A 21,756-nucleotide genomic window follows, 5' to 3' on the forward strand; every position below is an offset into this window, starting at 1 on the left:
AAATGTGCTGGCTCTTTTGTATTTTGACTTTTAAGTTTGAGCCAGAAGTGCCACTGAAATCAGCTTCCAACGAGAGGAGATAAAATAAACTCTCCAAAGAGCTGAGCCTGTCAAAGTCTATGAAAAAACATCTCTCTCGATGCTCAAATAATAGATGCTGAATCCATAAGTAAAATTCAAGAGACGGCTTGGTCCTTCTCACATTTAAATTAAGTTTTCTTGTTCAAGCCAATGCTGGATTTCAGCATCTTCATTTCATTACTCTGGGCAGGAAAACGACAGTGGGATCTATAAATATTAGAGTTTTTAGTGATGTCACTCTCAATTTCTTTTGACTATAATGAGACTGATTCCAGTGGAAAAGAGATGAAGGAAGAATACACAGGACTTAGTTGCTATGGAAACCTGCAATGTCTTTTTCCTCATGATTAGACATTGAAGTAACTGATTTTTTTGCTCTTTTTTTTTTTTTTTTTTTTTTTAGTATTGGAGACCATACCCCAACACTTTGTAAGTGCTAAACTAATAATCTAGCAAGTTTTCCTTTGGGGCAGAATTCTATTTGCTTTATCAGAAGTCCCAGAATTGCTATCAGATACATAATAACTAAACTTGAGTTCTTTTCCCAACCATTTATATGATAAACGAGAGTTCTGAGTTTGTGTTAATCCCAAAATTGCAACTGTAAATTGTTTGCATAAGAAACAGATAAAATGAAACATTTTTCCTTTAAAGTAAGTTCTGACTATTGATTCTACTTTGTGTATCTATTGTGGTCTTACACATGGGTACTACACTTTTATGGTTCTTTTGTTTTGAAATATTGATTTTTTTGTTTTACTTTTGAAATTGTAATATAAAATATCATTCCCCCTTTCAGTACCTCCCTCCAAACTTTTCCATATACCTCTTCTTCTTTTCTTCCAAATTCCTGCATTGTTTTCTTAACTGCTATTACGTGTATGTTGACAAGTCAACATATTCAACATGCCAGATTATAAGATAAGTAATGTGCATGGAGGGCCACAGGAAGGGGAAATAGTTAAGATCTCCTGAGTAAACTGGGAGGGGGGTGTGAGAGGAGATGGGCTAGTTGGGAGAGGGACAGAGGGGGAGGGCAATGAAAGAGATATCTTGATAGAGGGAGCCATTATGGGTTTAGGGGGAAAGCTGGTGCTAGGGAAATTCCCACGAATCCACAAGGATGACTCCAGATTAGACTCCTAGCAACAGTGAAGAGGGTGCATGAACTGGCCTTACCCTATAATCAGATTAGTGACTACCCTAACTGTCATCATAGGACCTATATCCAGTAACTGTTGAAAGCAGATGCAGTGATCCACAATGAAGCACTGGGCTGAGCTCCTTGAGTTCAGTTGAAGAGAGGGAGGAAGGATCACATAAACAAAGAGGGTCAAGATTATGATGGGGAAAAACCACAGAGACAGCTGACCCAAGCTAGTGGGAGCTCAAGGACTCTGGACTTACAGCTAAGGAACCTTCCTGGGACTGAACTAGGCCCTCTGAATGTGAGTGACAGTTATGTGGCTTGATCTGTTGGGTAGGGGCTGGCAATGGGACCAGGACTTATCCCTGGTGTATGAACTGGCTCTTTGGAGCCTATTCCCTGTTGTAGGATACTTTGCTCAGCCTTGATACTCGGGGGCGGGGGTGGGGTGGGGAGTTTGGCCCTGATTTAATTTGGTATGCCAGACTTTGTTGACTCCCCAAGAGGGGTCTTATCCCTTCTGAGGAGTGGAATGGGGGGAGTGGGATTGGGGTAGAGATGGAGGAGTAGGAGAAGGGGAGGGAGGGGGAGCTGGGAAAAAATAAAAATAAGAAAAAAAATAACAAATAAAGAAACAAAACCTTGCCCAATAATGTGGACAGTCTCTGTGATTTTTGTTATATATATATATATATATATATATATATATCATATATTATATATATATTTTATTCAAAACTTTTAAAGACAAATCTACAACTTTCCTCTAGTGTTCCATTCTGCATTATAGGGGATCCTTAAATCTATAAATATTCACAAATAGTACTGTGATTGCAGTACTCTAGTTTAGCCTGGGAATGTTTAAAGTGATTTTCAGGAGTAAGCAAGCGTGGTTCTAGTTAGTGCAATCTTTATATGTTGCCTGAAATAAACTATTAACAATAACAACAATATGGGATAAATTCAAGGTAAAATAAGATAGCATATATTTTCATTTATAGCTTTCATAATTGTAGTTACGTATCAAAGATACTAAGTAATATCAGACGATAAGATCTTTTTCTCTTCATAGCTATTCCAGCATTTATCTAGCCTCAAAAAAATAAAACCCAACTCTGCTCTCTACTTTTAGTTTCCGATGGACTAACACTCATCTCCCATCTTACCTTGAAGCATAGGTGAAACATCTATGTAATGGATAACCATGAATCTGACATGCTTTTCTTCTTACTTGTGGGGCTGATGTCTTAATGTAGAAATGATTTTCATGCAGATTTACCTCTATCTCACACTGCATATAAGCCGTGAGTTAGTTTTCTTCATTCAGAAATATATTTTTAGATGCTTATAATGAATACATACGTATAGAAGCTCCTCTCTTTTCTCAGAGCTACCTGTAGTTGTTATGTTTTCTATCATACTGGACTGACTCATTTTGTCTTTTATCTGGTCTACTACTAGGCTGGTCTGTTAAAAGAACACTTTTCACTTGGAGTAATCTGCTTAAAATCCTTTATTCTCCCCTCCTAATTGTTGTTTAGTCTTCAATATTAGTATTTTATAAAAAGAAAAAATCTATTATTTATTCAAGTAAAATTTTATATAATGATATTAGCATAAGCAAAAGTAAGTACTTTTTTATCTTCAGGGAACTCTTGACATCTTTAATATCATTTTTGTTGTTGTTTAACATAGATTCTTTTCTCATACAATACATCCTGACTGCAATTTACCCTCCCTCCACATTCTCAAATTCCATCCTAATCTATCCTCTCCACAAGATCCATTCCCCCATTTCCCTTAAGAAAAGAACAGGCCTCTAAGAGACAACAACCAATAATGACAAAACAGATTACAAGAAGGTCAAGACGAAAGTCTTCATATGGAGGCTGGAAAAGACCAATATATAGGACAAACCCTTACATCTTGGACATCACCAATATAGACATTTCATCTTCAAGTTATAGTATCTTTTATCTTGGGGGGGGGCGTTGTGCATATGTGTTGTGTGCTTGTGTACACAATCATGCATAGGCATTTGGTTAATTGATTCAAGAAATTTCTGCATTTTCCAATATGGAAGGAAATATCTATAAAATTGATGTTTTCCCTCAATCTCAGTGTTCTCTATCAGAATTGTTAATCAACTTACCAGCTTCATTTTTCTGATGTCACAGTTTATGTCCATGCCTCTTAAAAGTTTAATGACTTTAAAAGTTTAGTATCCTTAAAAGTAAATTCATAGCTAGATAATAATTGCACATTGTTTCTACTTGATAGAAAAAATAGATCTGAAAAATTTACTCACAATAAAGAAAATGATGACACTTTCATGCATTAGCCTGACTTGAGCATTACCCAATGTCTATGCATGGAACAAGTCATCATAAAATATCTCATTAATGTAAATTTTTAAAATTTAAAACAAAAATTAAAAAGTAAAGATAATTTAATACAATTATTTTATGCTTATAGATTTATTATCCCTTATAAAATATAATACGTAGTTAAATAAACATAAAATATATCTAAATTTCCATGAGTACCTAACCCCCTTAAATAACATTTTTCAGGTTCTTATAAAAATTAGTCATTCTATTAATTTAATCCTAAATCTAGTCTGGTTTTATGAATTCTTTTAACCAATGTTTGGTCTAGAGAACACCTGAAGGTCTTGCCATAGTAATGACAGTTGGTTGTTTCAATAGGTCTCGTGTAGCCCACGTATAGAAGAAGCTCAAAATATCCTCTACTTTGACAAACAAATAGTTGAATCTTCTCTTTTTTTTTTTTTTTTTTTTTTTTTTTTTTTTTTTTTTTTTTTTTGGTTTTTCGAGACAGGGTTTCTCTGTGTAGCTTTGCGCCTTTCCTGGAACTCGCTTTGGAGACCAGGCTGGCCTCGAACTCACAGAGATCCGCCTGCCTCTGCCTCCCAAGTGCTGGGACTAAAGGCGTGCGCCACCACCGCCCGGCATTGAATCTTCTCTTACCTGTATCTTACTTGAATAAAAGCCAGTCACATAGAACAAGGCAGAACTGCCTGCAACCCCATGAAAGCCTGTGGCAGGTCAATTAACACCAGATCATGAGAAAGGTATTGTCAAATGAAAAATGTCATTGAAATAAATTAAAATCTCTGTAATGGGGTAAGGTTTAAAAAAACAAAAAAGCATGTATATTACAAAGAAATATAATTCATTCTTGAACAACTAATTTCCTCTAGGATATTTCCTTACTGTAACTAACTCTAGCAGACACTTAAAGCAATAATATCTACTAGGAGAATATAACATAGCTACCACTTTATACATATTATTACACGCAGAGTTATGTAATTGCATTAAATTATGATAAAATTAGGATATATTGTTCATATCCCTAGTTTTATATCTACAGTGTTCCTGGCTCATAGTTGTATCTCAATTTTGAACAATCTTCATCAATAATAAGAGCTACTTTCTTGCAAGTTTTAGCATAGAAAGGCTAAAACACTTGTTGTTTTTATCAGATTTATTTTGACTCATTCATATTCCCTGTCAGACAAATTTTATAGATAATCTTTTCAAGTAATTAACTAAAGTAAAGAATGTTTAATTCATAAATCAGTACTTGACACCTGTCATTCTCTTTGGAGATGACCTATCTCTGAACTTAAGGTGTTGCACAAATTTTTCTACATCCCAGAAAACAAACAAAAATCTAAGGCTCTAAAAAGTTCTCTAGCTTCTTTCCAAGAAATATTATATAATTATATGAGTTTTTTCCCTCCATAACTCAATGAAGAGATCTCTCTTTTTATGTCTAAGCTAACTCCTTCCTCTGATCTTTTGCATTAACCTGCATTTTTTAAGTTCTCTCATCCACGATATTTTTGCTGTATTAACTTCACACCTGATAAATATATTTTATTAAACAATAAAGATTTCCCTGTCCTTGTTATTTTATTCATGACTCATCATATTTTATCACTTGTACCATCCCTTAATAATGACTTCACCTAACTCCAAAAAAATTTGATAATATTCACAAATGTAGTATCACATGATTTACACAGAAAAAGCATGAAACAATTTGTGTAGGAGTTTAGTTACATTTGTTATTTAGATTTTAAGACATGAATCTAAACACACAACTTTTAGCAACATCTTCTCTTTGACTCATTAGCCTACCTGTCATTGCGATCTCAGTGTGGTGCGTTTCATGTACTCAGTGAAGCATGCAGAAAAGCAGTCCTTTGTATAATTAAAGTTCATTCATGTCCCAGTATAACTTCATAACTACCCAGGGGATCATGTGTCACCACGTCACAACATAGATTAGAGTAAGGAAGAACATTGATTAGAGGCATTAGTTAAAGTTGAAAAGTATGACAAGATTAGAAAACCTTCAGATGCAGAATGGATCATTGGCACTAACAAATCACCTACCACAAGGAGAAAGTGCTGCTTCCTAGGAGGCAGGAAAATACAAGATAGAGGATACCTGCTGCTACCCATGCATCCCTCTAATGCAATACTGTAGACAATTATCCTTCCAACACTTAGGAGCCAAAGCTTATTTGCAATCAACCACAAGCTCATGTACAATGGCAGGAGTAGGCCAGTGATACTCAGTTTATTTTAATAGAAAACACACACACACACAAACACACACATACACACACACACACACACACACACACACACACACACACACACACCATTGAGCCAACTGCATCTCAGGCAGTCTTTTGATGGGTAATGTTGTTCTGTATGCTGTGAATATGTGTTGCTCTGATTGGTTGATAAATAAAGCTGTTTGGTCAATGGTGAGAGAGAGGAAGGAGAAAGACAGAGCAGAGAGACGCTACTAGCCGCCACCAGAAGAAACAAGATGTAAGGGTACTGGTAAGCCATAAGTCACGTGGCAAAGTATAGATTTACAGAAATGGGCTAATTTAAGGTATAATAACTAGCTAGCCAATTCCTGAACCATTAGACCATACAGTTCATAATTAGTATAAGCGTCTGTGTGTTCATATGGGTCTGAGCAGTTGCAGGACCAGGTGGGACACAGGAATTTTATAAGTGGCTGTGGTACCTTGGTACCAGGCAAGCACAGGAAAATGTCCAACTACAGTCTTTCATGTCCTGGAGAAATATTATGCCTGTCATGCAGGTTACATTGCTCAAATATGCCCTTTCTAGCCTACCCTTTGCATCCAGCCTGCCTAGCCACTTAGCTAAAGAATAACCCAGTATACTTAAGTATTAGTATATTTGGAAACATCATAGTGTATAGGACATAAGATGTTTAGGAAATGCCTGGAATGCAAGAAAAGGATCAAAAATCCCTTTTCTTTCTTTCTTTTTTTTTTTTTTCTTCGAGACACGGTTTCTCTGTGTAGCTTTGCTCCTTTCCTGGAACTCACTTGGTAGCCCAGGCTGGCCTTGAACTCACAGAGATCCGCCTAGCTCTGCCTCCCGAGTGCTGGGATTAAAGGTGTGTGCCACCACCGCCTGGCAAAAATCCCTTTTCTGACCATGTGCTAAAGGAATTAAGTTTTTCTTTTTTTACTTATTTTAGGTTAAGATATATTATTGGTAAAATTTAAAGACAAATAAGTAACATACCTAAACAATTGTGGTTAAAATTTTTCTGAAATCATACATAGTCATGGGTTTTGTTTAAATGCAAATTTATGATTCAAATGTAGTGTTTTCTGCTTTTTTAAGCTGAAAAAATACACATTTTCCCTGTATAATATCTCACTCAAATAAGCCTTCCAGATACACGGATGTGGCCTAGTAAAAGCAGTCTCTGTGAAGATATGATCTACCTATCCAGTGAAGCCACACTTCTAAAGAAGACACAGAATAAAAGGGTCTTGTTACTTATTTTTAAGATGCATTTAACTTTTAAGGATTTATGCAGGTAGAGAAGGTTTAAGTCAAGGATCCTTGAGCTCCTGAGATACAAATCATAAATCTCACTTCTCAGATGATTATGGTGGATTTTCTAGAGAACAGTCTCAGATAACAGTTACAACCTCCATAAGATCTCTGAGCCTATAAATAAGTATCTTCAGCATTACACTGTTATCTTACCATTGCACAATGGTACCAACTTTTACATGAAAACCATTCTGCTATATTTGTTAAGTGCACTTAAATTCCTAACTCTTACTGGAGAAGCCTAATCTAATGCAAACATTCCTTTATCAACCTTTTTCACTGACTTGTTTGTAGCCATTTGTACTTTTACTTCTTAAGTACTTATGAAATAAGAATCATGGTTCTGGCCAACTTCACTGTAAAATATTTTCCTCAATGTAGTGTTTTAATTCCAGAAATGTTTGCTGTTATTTACTTAAATCTGTACTTCATCTCAAATTCAACTTACACGTGTCTCGTCACTTCTCTCTGTGATATTATTTTTCTCATTTTTTCACAAGTATACAAAATGATAGTGCAGAATTCTTTATTTTTGTTTAAATATCATTTAATGATTCTAGGTGGAGAGTAGTTTTATGAATTGCTGTTTGTTGTCATTTGTTAAGCATTTCCTTTCTTATTGCTCAGGGACATTGAAGTCTAAGATGCCTTGATTCTATTTAGTGTGTCAAGGTTCTAGTCTCAATCTCACATCCCAGTGATAAAACTTTTATACTTTGCTGTAAGTTGAGCATGTGAATTTAATTTGATTTTTGTTACATTTGTGTTTATACTCCTATCTTCTGAGGGTGCTTGAAAATTAAAAGATTATTTCAATTAATTGTGAATGACAAAAATCTCTACAGAGGTTCTCACCTCTACCATAAATCTCTGAGATAGTGTAAGGTGACAATAAAAACTTAAGCTATCGATTTCTACAAAATCATTAGCATTTCAATTTAATGTTTTAATTATAGTGGCAATATTTTTCATGACTCTCAAAATTTCTCAGAAGAAAATGACTGATATTCTATTTCACCCCTACTTGCACAATTTGTCTTGCAAAGACTCCTAAGAGCAGATTCATATCACTATCATATTATTTCATAATTTTGGATTCTTTTTTCTTGGTGTAGGCAAATTTAAATTTCTCCTAAGAATCATTATTTGGTAGGTCACACAGAAGCGAAAAAAGAGGTTGGAAAGATGGCTCAATGCCTAACATCTTCCATATGACTTGAATTTGATTTTCAGCATTCACAATGTAACTCACAACCACCTGTAATTATAGTTCCCATGTAATGGTATCTCTATTAGAAGGATCCATATCCAGATGGCAATATCAAGAGTGACTAATAACTTAATACTGTCAATGTTACTGTAACATTGAACACTTAGACTGTAAGTAAACATTGTTTACACATTACAGTTAAGTGTGTCCTCTGGTCATTCACAAGTACATACCTCGGAGATTATCAATAGATATTTTGCAGTATAGAACAATGTCTAGAATGTTTCAATTCAAGCTTATGGAAGATTTGCTTTGTATACAGAAAATCCATGAAGAGAAGATGAGAGATTTAAAATGTTCATGAGAGAGTAAGAGAGACCAGGTACTTTTAACTGAACACTATTTTAATTTGCAGCTCTACCATAATGGAGCTGCTAAATGTGCCATGAAACTGTATTGGGGAACATAATTAAGTTGAGTGAAAGCAATGGCCACATCATCTAGTTGAGAATATACTACATTCAAGGCTTTGACTTGTGTTTTCCAGCTGAACAGTGAGATGTAAGCTATCCCAGTGAACTATTCTGAACTATTCTTCTAACGGAAAGTGCACATTCAACACAGAAGATTTTTCAGTATCACAAGTTAGTTGTAACTTGTTAGGCTAAGTCTTTTCTCACTTGGTAGCCCAGGCTGGCCTCGAACTCACAGAGATACACCTGGATCTGCCTCCCGAGTGCTGGGATTAAAGGCGTGTACCACCACTGCCCACCACCGCCCGGCTATATATTTTTTTTTTCCGGAGCTGAGGGCCGAACCCAGGGCCTTGTGCTTGCTAGGCAAGTGCTCTACCACTGAGCTAAATCCCCAGTCCTTTTAGTTTAACTTCTTATACCTAGTTTTACCCTGGTTTCTCAAGATGGCTTAGTTCCCTCATTTCTAAAACTGGACAGCATTTTTTTTTTTTGTAATTTTATTGAGTGAACTGAGTTTCAGGGAAATTACATAGTTTTCACAGACTGATTATTATAAAAAGTAATTAAAAGTATGGCACTAAATACTCAGTTTTAACTAAATGTTATGTGAGTCAGTTTATAAGTGTCTGACATATTTTATCAAGTTTTGTTCTAGCTATAGTCCCCAGAGAAAGGCACTAATAAGGGGTGAACTCTGAATGTCAACAATGTGAGTCTGTGGTAAAGCTTATAACTGCTTACACTGAAATAAAGTTGCATAATAAACCCATAGGCATAAAATAATTGTTAAAAATTGTATCTGAGTTTTATTTGCTGTTGGACCAGGAACATACTGCTTTTCTTACCTGGACCTTGAATTGTTTCTCTGTGGTACTGATGATCATTCACAAATACGGAGATATTTTTCATCTTCATGCCACTGAGTGTTTTAGCTCTGATGATTCTTCCTTTTAAAAAAAAAATATTGAGGCATTCATCTGCATGATTTTTTCAAAATGATCATCATGTCAGTTTCATAATATCATATCCTAAACCTCACAATGATTTACAAATTTCTTGAAAATATGTAGTGGTCATCAGAAGTTCATTCTTGCTTACTGTTTTTCTACTGAAAATTCTCTTTCAAACACTATTTAAATATTTTTTTATTACATTTAGAATTCAAATACTTCTCTTTTCTTCTTCCATTCATTTAAATTACTATGTCACTGTTCTTGATGTTGGTGTTTGCCATTTTCTTTAAATGGGTTTGTGCTGCTTACTTATGTGTTTAGTATCCATCCCCCAAATATGACTATCAATTCTTAGATGTTTGCTTTCCAATTGTCATTTTGCCCTCTCAACTTCCCCCACTCCCCTTATTCACTTCAGAGCCAAATCCTAGACATTGTCATTGCTTGAAATTAGAAGATGATGATAGAGTGATTATTTCAGATATCCCCCTCTTAAATGATCTCCACCTCTTCCTTAGCATCTTACTCTCATGACCCTTTAGTTGAAAACTGTCCTTTTTCCAGTCTTCCTAACTTAGCTATTTTTCATATTAACTCCAGTAAGTCTTAAAACATTGAAATTACTGCCTTGAAACTTAGTTTTGTGTGTGTGTGTGTGTGTGTGTGTGTGTGTGTGTGTGAATTGTCAGTCATTCCAAATACTCAAGCTTCAGTTCATGATGCTTTCCTGTTTTCTGTTCCTATTACAACCTATTTGTCAATAAAAGTGTGTTGTTTTAGAAAAGTTCAATTTCACAGTTATTACACGCAGTTTTCATCTTCTTTGATTTTTCTAACTTATTTCAAAAACAGTAATTGAACTTATGTCTTATATGCTATTCATGAAGAATACCAGTAAATACCAGATATCTAAGAACTTAAAATGTAGTGACATACAAATAATAAAATTCATGGGATTCATTAGAGGACGGCCCACACAATGGACTCATAAGATAAATTTCCTTAAATTGCCAGTATAGTACTAAAGGATAGAATTTTATGGTGTAGTGTAGCTAGAGTTTTCCTGCCTGGCCCACAGTCAGGACAAATCTCTCTCACCTGCCCGTTCCACAGCCACTCAGACCCAACCAAGTAAACACAGAGACTTATATTGCTTACAAACTGTATGGCCGAGGCAGGCTTTTTGCTAACTGTTCTTATATCTTAAATAAATCCATCTCTATAAATCTATACCTTGCCATGTGGCTTGTGGTTTACCAGCAACTTCACATGCTGCTTGTCATGGCGGTGGCTGGCAGTGACTCCTCCCACCTTCCTGTTCTCTCCATTCTCCTCTCTGTTAGTCCTGCCTACACTTCCTGCCTGGCCACTGGCCAATCAGTATTTTCCTTATTGAACAATCAGAGCAATTTGACATACAGACCATCCCACAGCAGTGTTGTCATGTGTCATTGAGTTAACCTTGAGAATATATGCACAAAAAAATGTTAGAAAACCACTCTTTGCTATTTCTTCTTGTTTCAGCTAAAATAACTTTATGTAAATATATATACATATATATATATAATTTTATATATATAGTTGTGTGTGTGTGTGTGTGTGTGTGTGTGTGTGTGACATAACACTTTACCCTAAGGAAGATACAACTCACAATTAATTATTCTGTGACTCTCAGCCTCCGAGTTCATGTTAACAGCTCTTATATCTGTTTCTCTGGAAGCAGGAAGAAGGGGGTCATGAAAGGCCTTTTGAGAAGGGCATATCACCTTAGCTCATTAGAGCAACTTCCGAAGGTTGCCAGGTGGCCATATGCCAGATGACCAATTACACATCATCAGTCTGGTCTCAGTTCTACAGAGATTCCTGAATTCATGATAAGTTTGAAAAATTGTGGATATCTATGTAGTTCATCTTTCCTCTTACAGTGAAATAAGACACGTGTTGCCATTAGAAGGCAAGCAGAAATTCCAGCCCTAAGAACTTTATGGAATAATTGGTAGAGGAATAAGGAATCAATAATGATTTTAAAATTATAGTAGCAATAAGTTCACTCATGCAATAAAGAAGCAGGCAGAGTACAAGAATCAAAAACAATAGAAGTCTTTACAGTAAACTGTCTCATTTTCAAACAAATATAAAACCTGTTTTGTAAAATCATAATTATCTCCATTCAAAGTTATTTGGAAGATAATTGACTTTTGACAAAGTATTATCAAGGACAAACCATCTTTAATCAATAATAAAGTAAAAATTCAGATTGTACCTTGGAATGATTTTTTAACAGTGCTCTAAATAAAGACTTCAGAATTTCAAACAGAAAACACTCTCCATCTCTTTCCCATTCATTATAAGGTGTGACTATTCACAAATTATCAAATGGGTATGTTAATTTGCTCACTTATTTTCTGTGATGGCCTAAATCATTTACAAAGCAATATAAAATGTACCTTAAACGTCGTGGTACTTATATGTCAATTGAAGACAAATTTCCTTTTCACACTTGTACTGGTTTAGAGATGTATTTATAATAATGGCAGCAAGTGACTTAAGATTTTATTTAGAAGTTTGAGATAATTTTTGATTTAATGGTAATCTAACACAATTTTATACGATTTGTGTTTCAAATGGCAGGTATTTTTAGATAATTCATTCTTATAGCACATTCTTGCTCCTGAAGTTTTGTAATGTCAAAAATAAATCTTTAACACATATTTCTGAAGAATTGAAAACGTATCACTTAGACCTTGATCATGTCTTGGTGCTCCGTTCACATTCACTGTAAAAGTGAGTGATGGAAAAAGTGAATGACAACCAAGTGTTTTGTGAACCTAAAAGAAAAGGTACTGATCGTATGAGTGCTGGAGAAATAATTGACAAATATTTTCTACTGTATTCTGGGAAATTTTTGTTAAACATATTATCTTGCAAAAGGTACACTTAAGATTTAAATAATGTATATTACATCTGCAAACATTAACTTGAACCACACTCTATATTTCATATCTGTGATTCCAAATATTCTCAGAGAGTCACCTTGAAAGTTTCATGTGAAATGGGATGGTCTGCTCATGAGGTTATCTCCTTTCTCAGTATGATTTATCCTAATTATCTCTTAATTGGATGTTTCAATAGGATGTCACAGGAAAGTACACTTCTAAAAACTTAACTCATTAAAGGTTTCACTAATTACATTGTCCTTCATGACTTTTTAAAAGAACCTTCTCTTTTTTTAAACATCTTTAAAAAACTTTAAAACACAGTGATCATAAAACGATGGCAAATCTTAGAAGATGCCTGAGTGTACATTTCATTAAATGTAGGTGTACATTCACAAGAACTTCAGAAGCACTGGATGTATTTTCACAAGAACTGAGCTTAACTGATGTCCAAAAGTTCTCATTGGTAATGGATCCTGTTTAGTTTTTCATTTTCACTTTATCTAAGTTAAAAAAGAGTTTGCTGTATCATAGAATATTAGCTACGAAAATATATTAGCTGGATATTTAGACCCATAGTTTTCTAGTGTTTAGTGATTTTAGTGCTTTTTGTATTAAGCATTTTTGTGCTTTGATTTTCAATAATTAAAAATAAATGTATGAAGAAAGTCTGATTATGAGATAATAAATTGAAACAGACCATGAAAAAATATAAGTTGAGAGGTGGTGACACACTCTTTTAAAACCATCACTCAGGAGGCAGAGGCGGGTGATCTCTGAGTTCAAGGCCAGTCTAGTCTACAGAATAAGTTCCAAGACAGCCAAGGCTACAAAGAGAAATCTTGTCTTGAAAAAAATTAGAAATATTGGCTTAAATATGCATAAGTAGTGACATACTTGAATAGACAGTGTTATAAGATTAAATCAAGATCATGTAATTTTAGTTATTGGAGTGTATATTGAAATCTCAGAAAGTAATGTGATAAAATATAATGATCAGTACAATAGTTTCAACAGAAGACAAAAACATACCTGACTGTACTAATTCTTAACAGATAAGTTTCTATCCCAGACTTGTAAACTTATAACAATATCTTTAATAGTAAAATATATGAAATTTACAATAAAAGTCAGAATTAAGTTAAAGATGTATTTATATTTAACCTATTTATCTTAGTTTACTCAGATAAAATTTTAACTCATGTTAACCAGGGGCTGGAGCCAGAGCTGAGTAATTAAGAGCAGATGCTCCACAAGCAGTCTCATGAAGGACCTGAGTTCAATTCTTCGCACCCACATAGTAGCCACCAATCATCTGAAACTCCAGTTCCAGGTAATCTGAAACTCTCTCCTGTATTCTTCTAGGGTCACCAGGAATACACATGGTGCACATATCTCTGCAGACAAAACAGTCAGACACATACAATAAGAAAATTTAAAACAACAAACATTTTTATTCTTATATATATGGAATTAGACATAATTTATACTTTTAGAAAATAGTTGTGTATGTTACCTAACAATCTATAAAATTGGCATTTATTATAATAACTGAGTTTTATAGTGACTGTAAAGATGTTTATAAAACATTTAATGCATACAATAATTAAAAATAAAATAATAAATGAAAATGGATTACTTGCAATGTGAATATGTGATGCTATGAGGATTTTTCTAAGTTCTGTTTAATTTACTTCAGATTAGTTTTTTTGAAATAAGATACTGCAATTGTATTAGATACAAAACCTTTCTCAAGGATTTAGAAGCCAAAAAAATAATTACTTATTAAAATGTGATATGGAAACACATATCACATTGTGAGATTTGCCATAATATGTTTTTAAAAAATCAATATATGTTACAAAACAAATAAATAGTCACATTATACTTTTGAATAAAAAAAAATCCAGATCTAGATAGGTATTAAATTAAACAGAAAAAAGGATGAATTCTGATATTTAATATTTCTTGGGTCTAAAAATTCACATAAACATTGTGAAAGGGAATGAACAATGATGTAGGAAATAGCACAAAAGTTTAATAGACCTAGTCCAGTATCCAGGGAGCCCTGTGAATGCCTTAATATTAGCAAGTGTATTCTAGTTTAAAAAAACAAACAGACAGAAACCCCAGAAATTATTGTTCCATGCACAGGGAATAGCATGTGGTCAAAAGAGGAGGAACGTGAGTGGCTGGCATAAGTAAGGAACTTGAACGATTCTTTTCATCAGAAAAATGCAAAAGAAATGTTGGAGGAACAATAGTAAAGCTGGATGAAACAAAGAAAAACAGAAATCCAAGCATATGGAAATGTGCGTTTACACTAAAGAGAAAGGATTAATGAACAGTTTTAAAGCAACAAGGTGCTATGTCACCATTGGGTGGGAAAAGGCAAGTTAGATGTGGATAAACGGGAAAGAGGTTGTGTCAATAGTGATTTGTTTTGAAATTGAGAAAAAAAATGAACATTCACATATATTTAGAAATCAGAATCCAGAAAGCTTGTCCATTAAGTAGATGTCTTTACTTTCCATGATGGCTTACTAAATGGGTAGAAGAAAGTATAGGAACAATGGATTTCAATTATCTACCAACATAGCCTCTCTCATAATACATTTGTTTACAAATTCCATAACCATCTTGATTTCACACAACTTTTTACCAGTAACTTAAAATGCATGAGAGAAAGAGAGAGAGAGAGAGAGAGAGAGAGAGAGAGAGAGAGAGAGAGAGAGAGAGAGAGAGACAGAGAGAGAGAGAGAGACAGAGAGGCCAATTGCAATTTTTTTTCTCACAGCCTGGGTCAAGGCGACCACCACACCATGTAGAATGGTTGTGCCCAGAAAGATACAGTGATCATTTCTGAGCTTTAAAGATCAATATCCCATTATTTGTGAGCAATCTTGTCTTTTCAGGTTTGTCTTTCTGCAATTTTCACTATAACTGCTTTATAGTCTTATTGGGATTTCCAAGCTTTCAATCTGTCCCTTAACTTTTGATCTATTTACAACTTCTTGATGTCAATTTCTTTTCTATCTAGCCTGATACACGGCCCATCACTTCAAATAGTTCTGTTAGAAATGGGTAGGAGTGGCTACTGGCTGCCTCAGAAGCTATGGTTTTACTGTGCTCTAGGTGAGTTATACCACAAATCCATTCATTACCCAAGAGTTGAAAACGGCACCTTTGGGACAGGTTTAGTTAAGCAGGATTAACTGCCTTAACTATAGAAATAAACTGTCCCTTTTGCCAGTGTGAGTGGGCCAAACAGGGTCTCTACACACACATGGACAAGCAGGGACACAAATACATCTCACATACACATGGACACATAACGACAAGAATGTCCAATATGCGCATACAGACACACCCCTTCACATATGGGCATTCACACGCTTCACTCAAAGGTAACTTAGAAATAGAAAAAAAAGTACAAAATAGAGATATAGCACAGGAAAACTCTAGCTACAGCACATTATCATTAGCTTGTACTTATGTGTAAGTTAATATAATTCGTGTATGCACATACCACTTAGGAGGGAATATTTCACAACTGTACATATTATGGAGTTCTCTGAAAAAATCATTAATTAAATTAAATAGAAGAATAATAATGATCATTGAAGTATGCTAGATTTTAGAGAGCATGAATAGAGAATAAAGTAAATACTCCAATGTTTTTATTTGGCTTCTGTTTTTTTGTTTGTTTGTTTGCTTGCTTGCTTGTTTTGGGGATGGGTGATTTTTCGAGACAGAGTTTCTCTGTGTAGCTTTGCACCTTTCCTGGAACTCACTCTGTAGCCCAGTTTGGCCTCGAACTCACAGAGATCCACCTGGCTCTGCCTCCCGAGTGCTGGGATTAAAGGCATGTACCACGACAGCGCAGCCTTGGTTTCTGTTTTTTAAGTTTATCATTTTATCATCATCTAATGCTATAAAGCAAGGTCTACAAGACTTCTTCCATTGTGGTAATGAACTATTCATACTGAAGCCGAGATGTGACCTCAAACTACATCAGAGTTTAAAAGCATAAACATCCGCTTAAAATTCTGTTTTAACTTTTAAAAATTCCTGTATTTGCTTATATATTTATCTATATAGTAAAGTCAAGACTTAGGAAATAGTTATTTGAACAATTTTTTTTTAGTTTTAAATAAATATATTGTAAGTTAACTGAATTCTTCAGAATCTCAGCAGTACTTTTATTCATGTAATTTAATGCCCTACTATGAAGTAGGTCCAGAAAGTATATCAAATGTGGTACACAATCACTGCACCGGCAGTTTCTATAACTGCAATGTACATTACTCCAGGGCTTACACCACCATTTACTTTAATTTGATCGGTTTAATTAAATCAAGTAGTGTTATAATCCTCAAGAGAGAAATTGCTCCACTTAGGATAACTCCATTAGAAATACTTGAAATATGAGTATTTTTATAGTATGTGGCTGGCTGAAATGTGATGTTGGAAAGAATTGAACGATAAAATACTGGTAGTTTTAGGCTTTAGTTAATCAGCAAAGTGAAAAGAAAGTGAGCTAATATATAATATATAATAAATAACCATAGTTAATAAATGCTATAGTAGAATGTCACTTCACACACTAATGAGCATTTTTAGTACATCAAAATAAAATGTGATTATATAGAAAATGCTTACTTGGGACCATGGATAATATGCCTTGCACCACAGTGGCAGCCCCATGGTTTAACACTACCTTTTCATTTTTCCAGGTGTCCTTCAAGGTCATCCATTGCTTCACCCTTTGAGTATTTGTCGAACACACAGTGTTTAAGCACAATTAGGTTGAACATACCACTTGTTCTACCACTCACAAGGAACTCTGTCCTGTAACATTGGAAGGGCATTAAGAAACTAGGATGAGGTATTTTCCTTGGTACTGTGATGTCATTGGTGTATGCCCCACTCAGACAACAATGAAAAGTGATCTGTGTACCTATTCATATACCTCTAATGGAATTATTGATGTTTATATTGTACTAAGAGTTTCCATTGATTCCTGAAGCTCCAATTATTTACTGCACAAATTTATCTAATTTCCTCTTTCACCTTTGTAACTTTGGATGCCAGGTAAGAGAAGGCTACTTCTCACAATTGCTATCCACCTAATTACATGTTTAATTTCAGTATATATGTATAGAAATTTCCTAATTGTTAACCTGTACACTTGTAAGGAATAATGCTTTTTTGCAAATATTCAGTTTTTGTGTGCATGTCACCTATGTTTATTTAGTCTTATATATACCACTCATTTTAAGTTACATAAATGAGTAACTTTTTCCTTATACCCGTCAATGCAATGATTTCATTGTAACAATCCTGTTTTATAAATAAATAAAGTCTTACTATAATACCCCAAAAATATGATCCCAACATTTATGTAAAAGATTTGAACATATGTTCACATCATAGAAATCTGTCTAAAAATATTTATACCATTTTGTTTTTGCAACTTACCCCCAAATCACTGATACTCTCTAGAATGCTTTTACTGGGAAATTTTTACCTGATCATGCCAATTACAGGCATGTTCTCTTTCTGTTGTTTAGGTCAAATATCCTTCTTATTTTGTCTATATACTGTGAAAAGCATTAACTACCTTGAATAACTGACACCGAAGTGTTAAATGCATTAAATATAGATGTGTGCAGTATAATTGCTGCAACACATGCATTCTCATGCATGCATTGGACACCAATTCCGCTTACCATGATTTCTAGATGCATCCTAATGTTTGTTTTGGTGTAAATCAATCGTCCTTTTCTCACTTTATGCACTAATTCCTGATGATCCAGCTGTTCTCTGGCTCTCTCTATTCTGGCAAGCCCAGAATAGATGGTGACACTCTGTTTGGTACATGGAGGGACCAACACAAGGTGTGCCATAGACAGCCTTTTTTTGGCATCTTGTGTCATGAACCAATGTCCTTGACAGTTGGAGTCTAAGTTTTATTCTTTTCATGATTATGTGTCAGTTTGCTGCACTTGAAAGCAGCGTATTTACTTAGTAGTGAAAGAATTGTCAAAACTGTTGTTCAGATTCATGGAAATGTTAAATTAGTTCTTCAATCATCACAAATATCTCAAGCACGATTAGAAAACAAAGAGGTAAAAACTACAAAAGTGCTCTTTTATGTAATCAAACTTAAACGGATATGAATAATATAAAAACTGAAACAAAGTATTTTGAATTTTAAAAATGAATAACTCTTGAGACTCACATCTATACAACGGGCACCTTATGTAAGTATAGTATATGGCTTTGTAAATAATTGTGTTATAGTGAGGATACTTTTCTTTTAAATCACCTTGATGGTTTTGTTGACACATTGTTTTGAAGACAAGTTTTGTTCAAAGTATGAATATACAATGCAAAGTTGGATATCTTGAGACAGGGTAAAAAAAGCTAAAGAATGGAAAAGAGACTAGAAATTAGCACATTTCTGTGTATCAATAAGGAAAGTAGCCAAATTTATGTACTAAATCTTCATTGACAAGTATTGTGCATTGCCAAATGACTAGTTCAGCATTTACTACGTATTCTGGATGTGGTTATTAATTTTTATTTTAATAACCAGAGGACACATGTATGAAAAGAATTTAAATGAAGCTACCTTATAATGGAACAGCAGTGTACCTACTAGACCGTACAGGCTTACAAATATATAGGCCAATGCCAGTGTTGTGTTTAAACTTTCTATTGTTGTGGAATATTACTTTAAGCATGCAAAGATGTGTTATATTTGTTTATGTTGCAGAATATTATTTAACTATGTAAAGATGTGTTACACTTGTTTTGCTTCATTTGTTTATTTATGTAAAGATGTGTTACATTTGTTTATGCTGCATTTGCTTAACAATGTAAAGAAGTTTTGCTTTGCCTGCCTAAGGCACCTTATTAGTCTACTAAAAAGCTGAATAGCCAATAGTTATATAGTAGTAGGATAGGCAGGGCTGGTGGGCAAAGAGAATAAATAGGACAAGGAATCTAGGCTCAAGATGAGAGAAGAGAGAATGAGGGAGAAAAAGAGGGAGACAGCCAGGGCCAGCCATGCAGGCAGCCTCCAGACAAAGAGACATGGAAGAAGCAGTGAAAGTAGGACATACAGAATGTAAGAAAGGTAAAAAGCCTTGAGGCAGAATGTAGATGAAGAGGAACAGGATAAGTTAAGTTGTTAGAGCTATCAAGAAATGAGCCTAAGCTAAGGCCAAGTAGCCATAACTAATAATAAGTCTTAGTGTCATGATTTGCAAGCCGGTTGGTGGCTCCAAAGAAAGCCTGCTATACTCAGTCTTGGGGGAAAGCTTCTTGAGGCACTGGATGTTTACAGAGAGGTAAAACAACAGGCTATTCTAGAGAGGGGTAAAATGTTTTATCCTACAAGGAAGCTCCTTAAGACAGGAAGCAAACAATTAAATATAGCTCCAGGAAGTCCCTGAAACTGACCAAATTCATTAGGTTCCTCCCTTCTTAAGAGTGTATAAACAGCTGGGTGGTGGTGGTGCACACCTTTAATCCCAGCACTCGGGAGGCAGAGGCAGGCAGATCTCTGTGAGTTTGAGGCCATCATGGTCTACAGAGTGAGTTCCAGGAAAGGTGCAAAGCTACACAGAGAAACCCTGTCTCGAAAAACAAAACAAAACAAAAGAAGAGTGTATAAACAGTTAAGGCTATTGAGGGTGAATTTCAGACAACTTTAGCTGCTTAGAAGAGGATCAGACCAGGATGGTAATAAGAAACAGAGACCAAAGTGAGCATCCTGCAGTTGTCTCAGACCAACTGAGCTACAGGGAAAGGATTCCATACAACCTGCAGAGTTGTGTGTGTTAGGGTCATGGAGAAGTTCCACAAAAAAATAAATAAATAAAATAAAATAATAAATAAAATAAACACCATTCATGTATGCAATCAGCAAAAGGGTTTATTATTGCAGCACGCTGGGGCCTACAATCCTACACAAAGGCAAAATGACAACCACCTTGGGAGAAGCTTGCAGACTCCTTTTAAGCATAGCTAAGGGGAGTTCCTAGGGCAGATGAGTCATCTCAGGTATGATTGGCTTAAGTAAGTGGTAATCAAATTAGTACATTCTAATTGGCTAGGGTTAGCTTTTCCCTTTTAGGGCTGGCCTGTACAATTCCCAGGCATTGTCCTTATTTGGTTATTACCTTCGGTTACTGACGGGAAGTTGGCTGGCCTAGCACAAGCTGACTCTGGGGTCTGGTTCAGGCCTGGTTCACACTATGTCCCTCATCCTAGCTGTCGAGGATGCTGGAAATTGTCCTTTGTTCATGGCTTTCTCAGAAACTGCCTGCTCAGTTCCAAGAAGTAAGGACCAAGGTCTAGCACTTAAATAAGTTGTTAGTACAGGATAGTTATTTGCCTGGCCCTCTCAGTGGGCATCCATCTCTGAATTATTTCTATTCCTATCAGTAACCCACTCACCCCTATTTTTAAGCAACCACAGAAAACTCACTGGTTCATTGAGTTATAATATGTGATGATATTTTATTTGTGTTGAAATGTGATATTTTATTTGTATGTTAATAAATACAGTTTGCCTGGAGATCAGAGGTCATAGCCAGCCATAAACAGAAGTCAGGTGGTGGTAGCACATGTTTTTAATCTGAACTCCTGACAGGAAGAGTCTCTATATGTTCAAGGACACAGCCAAGCATGATGACATGAGCCTTTAGTCCTAGTACCAACCACAGAGACAGGTCTCTGTAGAAGTGATGTGGCTGGGCTTAGAGCCAATGAGAAGGCAGAACAGGAAGGCAATAAAGGTGCAGGTTAGACAGGAAGAAACTCTCTTGGGAAGCTGCGGAGAGGTGGTAAGCTAAAGTTAGACGGTGGCTATTTGCTATTTCTCTGATCTCTTTGGCTATTACCCCTGTATTTGGCTCTGTGTTTCTTATTTAATAAGACTATTTAGAAATTCATCTATAATAATATACTTAGGTCTGTTATCACATCCATAAGTGAGGTTAGTAGAT

The sequence above is a fragment of the Peromyscus eremicus genome, chromosome 12, assembly GCF_949786415.1.
Source record: "Peromyscus eremicus chromosome 12, PerEre_H2_v1, whole genome shotgun sequence".
NCBI lineage: Eukaryota > Metazoa > Chordata > Mammalia > Rodentia > Cricetidae > Peromyscus > Peromyscus eremicus.